This window comes from Garra rufa, chromosome 20 (assembly GCF_049309525.1).
Source record: "Garra rufa chromosome 20, GarRuf1.0, whole genome shotgun sequence".
Lineage (NCBI taxonomy): Eukaryota > Metazoa > Chordata > Actinopteri > Cypriniformes > Cyprinidae > Garra > Garra rufa.
The window spans coordinates 5,154,150-5,167,736 of NC_133380.1; the positions used below are offsets into that span (position 1 = coordinate 5,154,150).

At 35.9% G+C, this 13,587-nt stretch overlaps 3 pseudogenes; all 3 read left to right on the top strand.

Moving 5' to 3' along the window:
* Positions 1–1,229: 1,229 nt before the first annotated feature.
* LOC141294310 (transcription factor HES-5-like) lies at positions 1,230–2,802 on the top strand (annotated as a pseudogene).
* A 2,765-nt stretch (positions 2,803–5,567) lies between these two features.
* LOC141294311 (transcription factor HES-5-like) lies at positions 5,568–6,876 on the top strand (annotated as a pseudogene).
* A 3,037-nt stretch (positions 6,877–9,913) lies between these two features.
* Positions 9,914–11,189, top strand: LOC141294312 (transcription factor HES-5-like; annotated as a pseudogene).
* The last annotated feature ends 2,398 nt before the right edge of the window (positions 11,190–13,587 follow it).

Genomic DNA, 13,587 nt, shown 5'->3' on the forward strand with positions numbered 1-13,587 from the left:
TCAAATATTTCGCGAACCTGTTCCAAAGTTCCACACCATATCAAAAGATATATTATTTGATATTATTTGCGACGCAATTGTCAGGGTTTCGAAAAGCTCTGCTTCCTCCATCACTATAGGTGCTATTTAAAATCATTATAAGATATGTCAAAATTTTAAAATGTATGGATCTTTTGTTCTGGTTTTTGCTAGTGAATCACTAGAACTGAATGATCAAAGTCACGTGTTTGAATCAATCTGAGCGGTTCCAGCGTAAATGACTCACTCAGTTGATTCAGTTTGTCTGTTCCTATGCTTCTCACATCTTCAGCAATGCATACACAACACTGTCAGTACTAATACAATGCAATTGTGTTTTTATATTTGGTGAGAAGTTTATCTTGAACTTAAAATTATATTTTTGTGTGTTCATTCATCTGGTTTGAAAATAAATAAGTAGATTTCTCATGAGAATTGAAGATCAGTGTTCTCATCAAGTGTAGTGGTTGGTCTGCTAATGTTAAAGCACCAGTGAGAGACACGTGTGTATTGTAGTGTAAATGAGGTCAATGAATAATGTGTGGAATAGACTCTTTACTAAAATACTTTACTATTTCAACTTCTTTAATTGATATTATAGGTTCAAAATGAAATGAAAGCAAATGTTTTATCTTAAGAAATTAGTCTTCAGATTAATGTAAAAATGTATGTTTATTTCAATAAATGTTCAGCGTCAGAGGCGTGAGAAATCTTGTAGGGAATCTGTCCTGCATTAAACCTCATTATCATGTGAATAGACACACTTCTATTGTTGTGTGTGTGGGAAACTCTGGAGAGAAGAGTCACAGTTCTAGTGTCATTAGCATCTAAACCCCAACACAAGCTCAACATTTGACAAACACACAAGGGAGTCGACACACTTATGGATATTTGCACACATGCGTGAGCTTGACCAGCTGCTCTGATGATGTCACTGATGATGTCGAATTCCTGCACTATCATGCTTTATTTTCCTTTATGCATCATGAAGAACTTTTAAAAAGCCTACACTTTTGCATCAGACACTTTTAAATGAAAACATCAAACAAATGTGACTAAAATCTTATTTGCTGCTAAAAAAACAAATATGAAGTCATGTTTTGCATGTTCAGTAATAAATTGTATATGCATATTTTAGCATATTCTCATTTCATAATAATAATTGTGATCAGAAGGTGTTTATTAACGCACTGACTCCTGCAAGTCAGGACATGTCTCTGTGCATCAGGACGTTTCCCTCCAGATGGTTGGTGACGTCAGGTTGATCTCAGAGTCTTCAGCGTCACTAATGCTCCATTCAGGACTCTGATGCTTTTGTGCTCCATTGATGTGAACACAGAGAGTCAGTGTGGGAACCTCACATGAGATCTACTCACACTGACCAGCACAAACACACACACATCTGCTTCATCTGGAGTCCATCATGTGTGTGTGACGTCACTGCAGCAATGATAATGATGAATATCAGAAATTATGACACTAAATATCTGACTTGCAATGTTGATATTCATGCATAAACACATAAATAAATCCACATGTATCCAAATAATACTGTAACAACTTGACTTGGTAAAGTACAAAGTAATTCAGATCACATGCGTAAGAATGCCATGACTTTGATATCATTGATGTATGTGTGCTCACTGACTCCACGTGTTTCCAGTAATGATGAGCGTGTGCTTCAGTGACATTGATGTGAACATGAGCTCTCAGCCTCCACCTGCTCCTTTGAGCCCCTGATGGAGGATCATTGAGCATGTGGCGGCCCACATCCCTCATTGTCTGTTTGAGCTCTTCCATTGGCTCCAGACTGTGAGAAACTCCAACAAGCTCAAGCCTCACACATTCATATGGAGATTTGGGAGTATAAATAGAGGAGCTGCAGCCAGTGCAAATCAGACTCACTCTGAACAGAGAGATCTACAGCACAGAGATCCAGACATGACACCTACAATCATCTCAAAGGAGCTTCTCCCTCTCAACAACAAGGTATGTTCATATCCTACTTACAGCAGCATTACTGCCGCAGCTTTCACAGCTCTTCTCAATCACTGCTTTATTCAAAGGCCACTTTTCTAACGTTTCTCTGTCTTCATTTGCAGTTGAGAAAACCATTTGTGGAACAGAAATGCAGAAATAGCAGCTCAAGTGTCTTCTGGCTCCAGAGATCCTCAAGCAACAGCCTGATTCCAAGCTGGAGAAAGCAGATATCCTGGAGATGACACTCAACTTCTTGCAGCGCCACGATTCCAGTTCACATGCTGTCAATCAAGGCTTCTCCAGGTGTGTCGGTGAGATTGTGCACTTCCTGTCTAAAGATGAGATGAAGACACAGAGCCAGAGAAGACTACTGAAGCACTTCCAGAAGCTGCAGACATCATGTGAGCAGAACATGAAAGAAAGTGTCCTGCCAGACCAGAAGACCTTCAGCAAAGAGACGAATGTCAACAAGAGTGCCATCTGGAGGCCTTGGTAGAGCCTTAAAAACTCAGACAAATGTCTACACTAGACTCAGTGGACTATTATGCTTTCAGTTTCTCTTTTTGAGGAAAAGTGTTTGAGTTCCAGTTTGGAAGAGATATTTGCACTGCTAAGTGCTCTGATGATTCGATCTTCTGTGAAGATTTCATGTCAAGAGTTCCAGATGGGAACATTTACTGATGTCTATATTAGACAACATTGACTTTAAGTTGCAATCTTCATTTGATGTGAAGGAAAGACTTTCTTTATTTTAAAGGACATTTGTAATCTGACAGTCTCAAGCTTTGTTCTAAGAGCTGATAGAGTCAGTTTACGCAGCACGTTTTATGAAATGTTATAATTCTGTGCTGTTTGTATGAAGAGGCTCAGATTGGGCTCATATTTGATTTCCTCTAAGATGTTTTTTCTTTTTCTCTGATGGGAACATATACTGACGTCTATATTAGACAAAATGGACATTTACATTCTTCATGTGATGTGAAGGAATCACTTTCTTTACTTTTATTGTTGTCCTGTTTCAGGACTGACAGACTAAATTTATCTACTAACTTTCTCTGAAAGTCTCTTATGCTGATATTTATACAATAATTGGTCTACATACAGCATATAAACAAAATATGATTTTCCTGTTTTTGGGAAATTCTTTAATGTATTGTTAAATACAAATTTTCGTCTTCAGTGAAGACTTTCTATGAATGAACCTGTGATTTATTTCTTAAATCTTAATTCGTTTTGATTAACATTTTTAATCTGAACTTGCTTTTATAAAAGCAAATGTTACTATTTTTATTTAATGTCTCAGAAATATTTTTCATTCTTTGAAAAGTTCTGTGATTGTTAAAGTTCTGTCACGTTGATATTGTGCCTGCTGTTTTAGTCACTGTGTGACACTTCTAAATTATCATTATTCTCATTCTGAGAAATGTTTAATTATAAACAGTGTTTCAGTTTTGTGTTGAATATGTTGTTGTGTCTTTTGAAAAGACTGTTACGATGTTTAAACTCTGCTCTATTGAGAGCACAATTGTATCTTGGAGATTCTCCAAACACATGTTGTGATATATTATCACTCAATGATGTCATTTCCTCAATGACAAAACAATTATTCCTGAAAATAAAACAAGTTGACCTTATTTCTGTCTCTGCATTTATTTGTTTTTGTCACTCTTCTGAGGAAGATTCATCCACTTGTTTGGCAATGTACCCACACAGAGTCATTTTGTTCATCTAATCTTATTTCGTAAGTGACTTTTCTTTCTGTTTTAAAGATGTTTTCTTTGGATTGTTTGACTACTCAGAAGAGAATATAGGAACTTAATCAATTTGTGTTTCCTGCTAAATTTCACATATTTAAAAAACAGTCTGGCTTTAAATCTTTCTTTTTATTTAGAGTTGATCTAGACAAGTACTTGAAACTATACGAAGTTCTGTTAATCCTAAAGCAGTGAAAACTGCATCTCTATATTCCTCATATGTGACCTCTTAAGGTGTAAATGTATTATTTTGTTAACCTGCAAACACATTCTTTATTAAATTAAACATGGTTTTATTTAAAAGTAAAGCTAAACAAAAATTGGTTACTGTTTTGCTACACTAACCCTGGTTTAACCATAGTAGGCCTATTTGTAGTAAAACTATGGTTATACAGGAAAAAATAGGGTTTGTATTTGTGTATACTTTTTTGTTCGTTTTGATTTTATAACTGTACAGTTTTAATCGTTTGATGTTTTTTACTGTTTAATGAGAAAAACAATAAATCAGAAAAGAACTGTCCCGATCTTAAAAACAGTCTTGATCTGAATGAAAAGTTTCGCAATCCACGCTCCGAAGTTCCGATTTGAATCAAATATTTCGCGAACCTGTTCCAAAGTTCCACACCATATCAAAAGATATATTATTTGATATTATTTGCGACGCAATTGTCAGGGTTTCGAAAAGCTCTGCTTCCTCCATCACTATAGGTGCTATTTAAAATCATTACAAGATATGTCAAAATTTTAAAATGTATGGATCTTTTGTTCTGGTTTTTGCTAGTGAATCACTAGAACTGAATGATCAAAGTCACGTGTTTGAATCAATCTGAGCGGTTCCAGCGTAAATGACTCACTCAGTTGATTCAGTTTGTCTGTTCCTATGCTTCTCACATCTTCAGCCATGCATACACAACACTGTCAGTACTAATACAATGCAATTGTGTTTTTATATTTGGTGAGAAGTTTATCTTGAACTTAAAATTATATTTTTGTGTGTTCATACATCTGGTTTGAAAATAAATAAGTCGATTTCTCATGAGAATTGAAGATCATTGTTCTCATCAAGTGTAGTGGTTGGTCTGCTAATGTTAAAGCACCAGTGAGAGACACGTGTGTATTGTAGTGTAAATGAGGTCAATGAATAATGTGTGGAATAGACTCTTTACTAAAATACTTTACTATTTCAACTTCTTTAATTGATATTATAGGTCCAAAATGAAATGAAAGCAAATGTTTTATCTTAAGAAATTAGTCTTCAGATTAATGTAAAAATGTATGTTTATTTCAATAAATGTTCAGCGTCAGAGGCGTGAGAAATCTTGTAGGGAATCTGTCCTGCATTAAACCTCATTATCATGTGAATAGACACACTTCTATTGTTGTGTGTGTGGGAAACTCTGGAGAGAAGAGTCACAGTTCTAGTGTCATTAGCATCTAAACCCCAACACAAGCTCAACATTTGACAAACACACAAGGGAGTCGACACACTTATGGATATTTGCACACATTCGTGAGCTTGACCAGCTCTGATGATGTCACTGATGATGTCGAATTCCTGCACTATCACGCTTTATTTTTCTTTATGCATCATGAAGAACTTTTAAAAAGCCTACACTTTTGCATCAGACACGTTTAAATGAAAACATCAAACAAATGTGACTAAAATCTTATTTGCTGCTAAAAAAACAAATATGAAGTCATGTTTTGCATGTTCAGTAATAAATTGTATATGCATATTTTAGCATATTCTCATTGCATAATAATAATTCTGATCAGAAGGTGTTTATTAACGCACTGACTCCTGCAAGTCAGGACATGTCTCTGTGCATCAGGACGTTTCCCTCCAGATGGTTGGTGACGTCAGGTTGATCTCAGAGTCTTCAGCGTCACTAATGCTCCATTCAGGACTCTGATGCTTTTGTGCTCCATTGATGTGAACACAGAGAGTCAGTGTGGGAACCTCACATGAGATCTACTCACACTGACCAGCACAAACACACACACATCTGCTTCATCTGGAGTCCATCATGTGTGTGTGACGTCACTGCAGCAATGATAATGATGAATATCAGAAATTATGACACTAAATATCTGACTTGCAATGTTGATCTTCATGCATAAACACATAAATAAATCCACATGTATCCAAATAATAGTGTAACAACTTGACTTGGTAAAGTACAGAGTAATTCAGATCACATGCGTAAGAATGCCATGACTTTGATATCATTTATGTATGTGTGCTCACTCACTCCACGTGTTTCCAGTAATGATGAGCGTGTGCTTCAGTGACATTGATGTGAACATGAGCTCTCAGCACTTTCCCAGATTCAGCCTCCACCTGCTCCTTTGAGTCCCTGATGGAGGACCATTGAGCATGTGGCGGCCCACATCCCTCATTGTCTGTTTGAGCTCTTCCATTGGCTCCAGACTGTGAGAAACTCCAACAAGCTCAAGCCTCACACATTCATATGGAGATTTGGGAGTATAAATAGAGGAGCTGCAGCCAGTGCAAATCAGACTCACTCTGAACAGAGAGATCTACAGCACAGAGATCCAGACATGACACCTACAATCATCTCAAAGGAGCTTCTCCCTCTCAACAACAAGGTATGTTCATATCCTACTTACAGCAGCATTACTGCAGCAGCTTTCACAGCTCTTCTCAATCACTGCTTTATTCAAAGGCCACTTTTCTAACGTTTCTCTGTCTTCATTTGCAGTTGAGAAAACCATTTGTGGAACAGAAATGCAGAAATAGCAGCTCAAGTGTCTTCTGGCTCCAGAGATCCTCAAGCAACAGCCTGATTCCAAGCTGGAGAAAGCAGATATCCTGGAGATGACACTCAACTTCTTGCAGCGCCACGATTCCAGTTCACATGCTGTCAATCAAGGCTTCTCCAGGTGTGTCGGTGAGATTGTGCACTTCCTGTCTAAAGATGAGATGAAGACACAGAGCCAGAGAAGACTACTGAAGCACTTCCAGAAGCTGCAGACATCATGTGAGCAGAACATGAAAGAAAGTGTCCTGCCAGACCAGAAGACCTTCAGCAAAGAGACGAATGTCAACAAGAGTGCCATCTGGAGGCCTTGGTAGAGCCTTAAAAACTCAGACAAATGTCTACACTAGACTCAGTGGACTATTATGCTTTCAGTTTCTCTTTTTGAGGAACAGTGTTTGATGAGTTCCAGTTTGGAAGAGATATTTGCACTGCTAAGTGCTCTGATGATTCGATCTTCTGTGAAGATTTCATGTCAAGAGTTCCAGATGTGAACATTTACTGATGTCTATATTAGACAACATTGACTTTAAGTTGCAATCTTCATTTGATGTGAAGGAAAGACTTTCTTTATTTTAAAGGACATTTGTAATCTGACAGTCTCAAGCTTTGTTCTAAGAGCTGATAGAGTCAGTTTACGCAGCACATATTATATGAAATGTTATAATTCTGTGCTGTTTGTATGAAGAGGCTCAGATTGGGCTCATATTTGATTTCCTCTGAGATGTTTTATCTTTTTCTCTGATGGGAACATATACTGACGTCTATATTAGACAAAATGGACATTTACATTCTTCATGTGATGTGAAGGAATCACTTTCTTTACTTTTATTGTTGTCCTGTTCCAGGACTGACAGACTAAATTTATCTACTAGCTTTCTCTGAAAGTCTCTTATGCTGATATTTATACAATAATTGGTCTACATACAGCATATAAACAAAATATGATTTTCCTGTTTTTGGGAAATTCTTTAATGTATTGTTAAATACTAATTTTCGTCTTCAGTGAAGACTTTCTATGAATGAACCTGTGATTTATTTCTTAAATCTTGATTCGTTTTGATTAACATTTTTAATCTGAATTTGCTATTATAAAAGCAAATGTTACTATTTTTATTTAATGTCTCAGAAATATTTTTCATTCTTTGAAAAGTTCTGTGATTGTTAAAGTTCTGTCACGTTGATATTGTGCCTGATGTTTTAGTCACTGTGTGACACTTCTAAATGATCATTATTCTCATTCTGAGAAATGTTTAATTATAAACAGTGTTTCAGTTTTGTGTTGAATATGTTGTTGTGTCTTTTGAAAAGACTGTTACGATGTTTAAACTCTGCTCTATTGAGAGCACAATTGTATCTTGGAGATTCTCCAAACACATGTTGTGATATATTATCACTCAATGATGTCATTTCCTTAATGACAACACAAATATTCATGAAAATAAAACAAGTTGACCTTATTTCTGTCTCTACATTTTGCCATTTTTTCTTTATGTATATGCAGACAAAAACGGACATAATTTAATTTAAAGCAGTATGTAACTTTTGCATAATCTACACATTACTGGCGGAGGAACATTGTTTTGGTCATTATGTGAGTTGTGCTTCGGCTGCGCGGATGAATCCGATATCTTGAGCTGCGTGCTGTGCTCATGTTTATGGATGATCACATTATCAGTGCGAATGTTATTAGCGACACCAAAACTCTCCAATAACGAAAGAAAGACTGATATCCGAGAAATACGTCTCATGAGCAGGTAAGCAGCTTATATACAGCTGTTGTTCTGACTGGAAAACAGTCGTTTTAAAATAACGTACGTTACAAAAGTTTGGCGACACTGACATTTAGATTAATGCTCATATTTACTCAGATAAAGACGGAAACTACAACTTTTGAACAAGTTATAGTGTATCTTTGAAATATAAACAACAAAACATTAATTATTATTATTGTTGTTGTTATTACTATTATTAAAAAGTAAATTCTTATAAGATCTGAATGAAATATTATTTGTAATTCTTAGAATAGTTCCTGAAATATACTTGACTCTGTTTGGTCAATATAGCGCCATCCAGCGGCCTGATATTTCCTAAAGCTGCGTCCTAATTCAATTGGTCCCTATGCAGTGATCACTGCTGCCTACTAAGTGAGAGTTGCGTGTATTTAGGAAACAACGCATTGTCATCAAATACAGGCGAAATTAAGTCTACAGTATAATTAAATATTATTCTTGTCTAAATAAAAATGACCATACTTTAATTTATATGTGCAGATTATATCTATGTGGATTTCTTAATTTTTTGATAATTTAATTCACATTAATTGAGTGATTTAAATGTCTGTTTGAATGTGTTGTCTTACAATATCTAACCCATAATCATAATATTTGCATTGTAACTGTCAGATTAATTGTAGTGAAAATGATCTCAGGGGACTTAACCAATATCACAGAAATATTGTTTTGAATCAGTATTTCTTATCCATGTGTTTTTATATTTGGCAAGAAGCTGAAAGTGTTTATCTTGTACTCAAATAATTTATTTTTGTGTGTTCATACGTCTGGTTGAAAATAAGTCGATTTCTCATGAGGATTGAAGATCATTGTTCTCATCAAGTGTAGTGGTTGGTCTGCTAATGTTAAAGCACCAGTGAGAGACACGTGTGTATTGTAGTGTAAATGAGGTCAATGAATAAAGTGAGAAATAGACTCACAGAAATATAACTTATACTATATAAAATATATCTTTATTGACTGATATTATAGGTCCAGAATGAAATTAACTGAAGCAAATGTTTTATTTTAAGAAATTAGTCTTCAGATTAATGTAAAAATGTATGTTTTCAATATTTCAATAAATGTTCAGCGTCAGAGGCGTGAGAAAGCTTGTAGGGAATCTGTCCTGCATTAAACCTCATTGTCATGTGAATAGACACACTTCTATTGTTGTGTGTGTGGGAAACTCTGGAGAGAAGAGTCACAGTTCTAGTGTCATTAGCATCTAAACCCCAACACAAGCTCAACATTTGACAAACACACAAGGGAGTCGACACACTTATGGATATTTGCACACATTCGTGAGCTTGACCAGCTCTGATGATGTCACTGATGATGTCGAATTCCTGCACTATCACGCTTTATTTTTCTTTATGCATCATGAAGAACTTTTAAAAAGCCTACACTTTTGCATCAGACACTTTTAAATGAAAACATCAAACAAATGTGACTAAAATCTTATTTGCTGCTAAAACAACAAATATGAGGTCATGTTTTGCATGTTCAGTAATAAATTGTATATGCATATTTTAGCATATTCTCATTGCATAATAATAATTCTGATCATAAGGTGTTTATTAACGCACTGACTCCTGCAAGTCAGGACATGTCTCTGTGCATCAGGACGTTTCCCTCCAGATGGTTGGTGACGTCAGGTTGATCTCAGAGTCTTCAGCGTCACTAATGCTCCATTCAGGACTCTGATGCTTTTGTGCTCCATTGATGTGAACACAGAGAGTCAGTGTGGGAACCTCACATGAGATCTACTCACACTGACCAGCACAAACACACACACATCTGCTTCATCTGGAGTCCATCATGTGTGTGTGACGTCACTGCAGCAATGATGAATATCAGAAATTATCACACTAAATATCTGACTTGCAATGTTGATCTTCATGCATAAACACATAAATAAATCCACATGTATCCAAATAATACTGTAACAACTTGACTTGGTAAAGTACAAAGTAATTCAGATCACATGCGTAAGAATGCCATGACTTTGATATCATTGATGTATGTGTGCTCACTGACTCCACGTGTTTCCAGTAATGATGAGCGTGTGCTTTAGTGACATTGATGTGAACATGAGCTCTCAGCACTTTCCCAGATTCAGCCTCCACCTGCTCCTTTGAGTCCCTGATGGAGGATCATTGAGCATGTGGCGGCCCACATCCCTCATTGTCTGTTTGAGCTCTTCCATTGGCTCCAGACTGTGAGAAACTCCAACAAGCTCAAGCCTCACACATTCATATGGAGATTTGGGAGTATAAATAGAGGAGCTGCAGCCAGTGCAAATCAGACTCACTCTGAACAGAGAGATCTACAGCACAGAGATCCAGACATGACACCTACAATCATCTCAAAGGAGCTTCTCCCTCTCAACAACAAGGTATGTTCATATCCTACTTACAGCAGCATTACTGCCGCAGCTTTCACAGCTCTTCTCAATCACTGCTTTATTCAAAGGCCACTTTTCTAACGTTTCTCTGTCTTCATTTGCAGTTGAGAAAACCATTTGTGGAACAGAAATGCAGAAATAGCAGCTCAAGTGTCTTCTGGCTCCAGAGATCCTCAAGCAACAGCCTGATTCCAAGCTGGAGAAAGCAGATATCCTGGAGATGACACTCAACTTCTTGCAGCGCCACGATTCCAGTTCACATGCTGTCAATCAAGGCTTCTCCAGGTGTGTCAGTGAGATTGTGCACTTCCTGTCTAAAGATGAGATGAAGACACAGAGCCAGAGAAGACTACTGAAGCACTTCCAGAAGCTGCAGACATCATGTGAGCAGAACATGAAAGAAAGTGTCCTGCCAGACCAGAAGACCTTCAGCAAAGAGACGAATGTCAACAAGAGCGCCATCTGGAGGCCTTGGTAGAGCCTTAAAAACTCAGACAAATGTCTACACTAGACTCAGTGGACTATTATGCTTTCAGTTTCTCTTTTTGAGGAACAGTGTTTGATGAGTTCCAGTTTGGAAGAGATATTTGCACTGCTAAGTGCTCTGATGATTCGATCTTCTGTGAAGATTTCATGTCAAAAGTTCCAGATGGGAACATTTACTGATGTCTATATTAGACAACATTGACTTTAAGTTGCAATCTTCATTTGATGTGAAGGAAAGACTTTCTTTATTTTAAAGGACATTTGTAATCTGACAGTCTCAAGCTTTGTTCTAAGAGCTGATAGAGTCAGTTTACGCAGCACATGTTTAATGAAATGTTATAATTCTGTGCTGTTTGTATGAAGTGGCTCAGATTGGGCTCACATTTGATTTCCTCTAAGATGTTTTATCTTTTTCTCTGATGGGAACATATACTGACATCTATATTAGACAAAATGGACATTTACATTCTTCATGTGATGTGAAGGAATCACTTTCTTTACTTTTATTATTGTCCTGTTTCAGGACTGACAGACTAAATTTATCTACTAACTTTCTCTGAAAGTCTCTTATGCTGATATTTATACAATAATTGGTCTACATACAGCATATAAATAAAATATGATTTTTCTGCTTTTGGGAAATTCTTTAATGTATTGTTAAATACTCATTTTTGTCTTCAGTGAAGACTTTCCATGAATGAACCTGTGATTTATTTCTTAAATCTTGATTCGTTTTGATTAACATTTTTAATCTGAATTTGCTATTATAAAAGCAAATGTTACTATTTTTATTTAATGTCTCAGAAATATTTTTCATTCTTTGAAAAGTTCTGTGATTGTTAAAGTTCTGTCACGTTGATATTGTGCCTGATGTTTTAGTCACTGTGTGACACTTCTAAATGATCATTATTCTCATTCTGAGAAATGTTTAATTATAAACAGTGTTTCAGTTTTGTGTTGAATATGTTGTTGTGTCTTTTGAAAAGACTGTTACGATGTTTAAACTCTGCTCTATTGAGAGCACAATTGTATCTTGGAGATTCTCCAAACACATGTTGTGATATATTATCACTCAATGATGTCATTTCCTCAATGACAAAACAATTATTCCTGAAAATAAAACAAGTTGACCTTATTTCTGTCTCTGCATTTATTTGTTTTTGTCACTCTTCTGAGGAAGATTCATTCACTTGTTTGGCAATGTACCCACACAGAATCATTTTGTTCATCTAATCTTATTTTGTAAGTGACTTTTCTTTGTTTTAAAGATGTTTTCTTTGGATTGTTTGACTACTCAGAAGAGAATATAGGAACTTAATCAATTTGTGTTTCCTGCAAAATTTCACATATTTAAAAAACAGTCTGGGTTTAAATCTTTCTTTTTATTTAGAGTTGATCTAGACAAGTACTTGAAACTATACGAAGTTCTGTTAATCCTAAAGCAGTGAAAACTGCATCTCTGTATTCCTCATATGTGACCTCTTAAGGTGTAAATGTATTATTTTGTTAACCTGGCAACACATCCCTTATTAAATTAAACATGGTTTTATTTAAAAGTAAAACTAAACAAAAATTGGTTACTGTTTTGCTGCACTAACCATGGTTTAACCGTAGTAAGCCTATTTGTAGTAAAACTATGGTTATACAGGAAAAAATAGGGTTTGTATTTGTGTATACTTTTTTGTTCGTTTTGATTTTATAACTGTACAGTTTTAATCGTTTGATGTTTTTTACTGTTTAATGAGAAAAACAATAAATCAGAAAATAACTGTCCCGATCTTAAAAACAGTCTTGATCTGAATGAAAAGTTTCGCAATCCACGCTCCGAAGTTCCGATTTGAATCAAATATTTCGCGAACCTGTTCCAAAGTTCCACACCATATCAAAAGATATATTATTTGATATTATTTGCGACGCAATTGTCAGGGTTTCGAAAAGCTCTGCTTCCTCCATCACTATAGGTGCTATTTAAAATCATTATAAGATATGTCAAAATTTTAAAATGTATGGATCTTTTGTTCTGGTTTTTGCTAGTGAATCACTAGAACTGAATGATCAAAGTCACGTGTTTGAATCAATCTGAGCGGTTCCAGCGTAAATGACTCACTCAGTTGATTCAGTTTGTCTGTTCCTATGCTTCTCACATCTTCAGCCATGCACACACAACACTGTCAGTACTAATACAATGCAATTGTGTTTTTATATTTGGTGAGAAGTTTATCTTGAACTTAAAATTATATTTTTGTGTGTTCATACATCTGGTTTGAAAATAAATAAGTCGATTTCTCATGAGAATTGAAGATCATTGTTCTCATCAAGTGTAGTGGTTGGTCTGCTAATGTTAAAGCACCAGTGAGAGACACGTGTGTATTGTAGTGTAAATGAGGTCA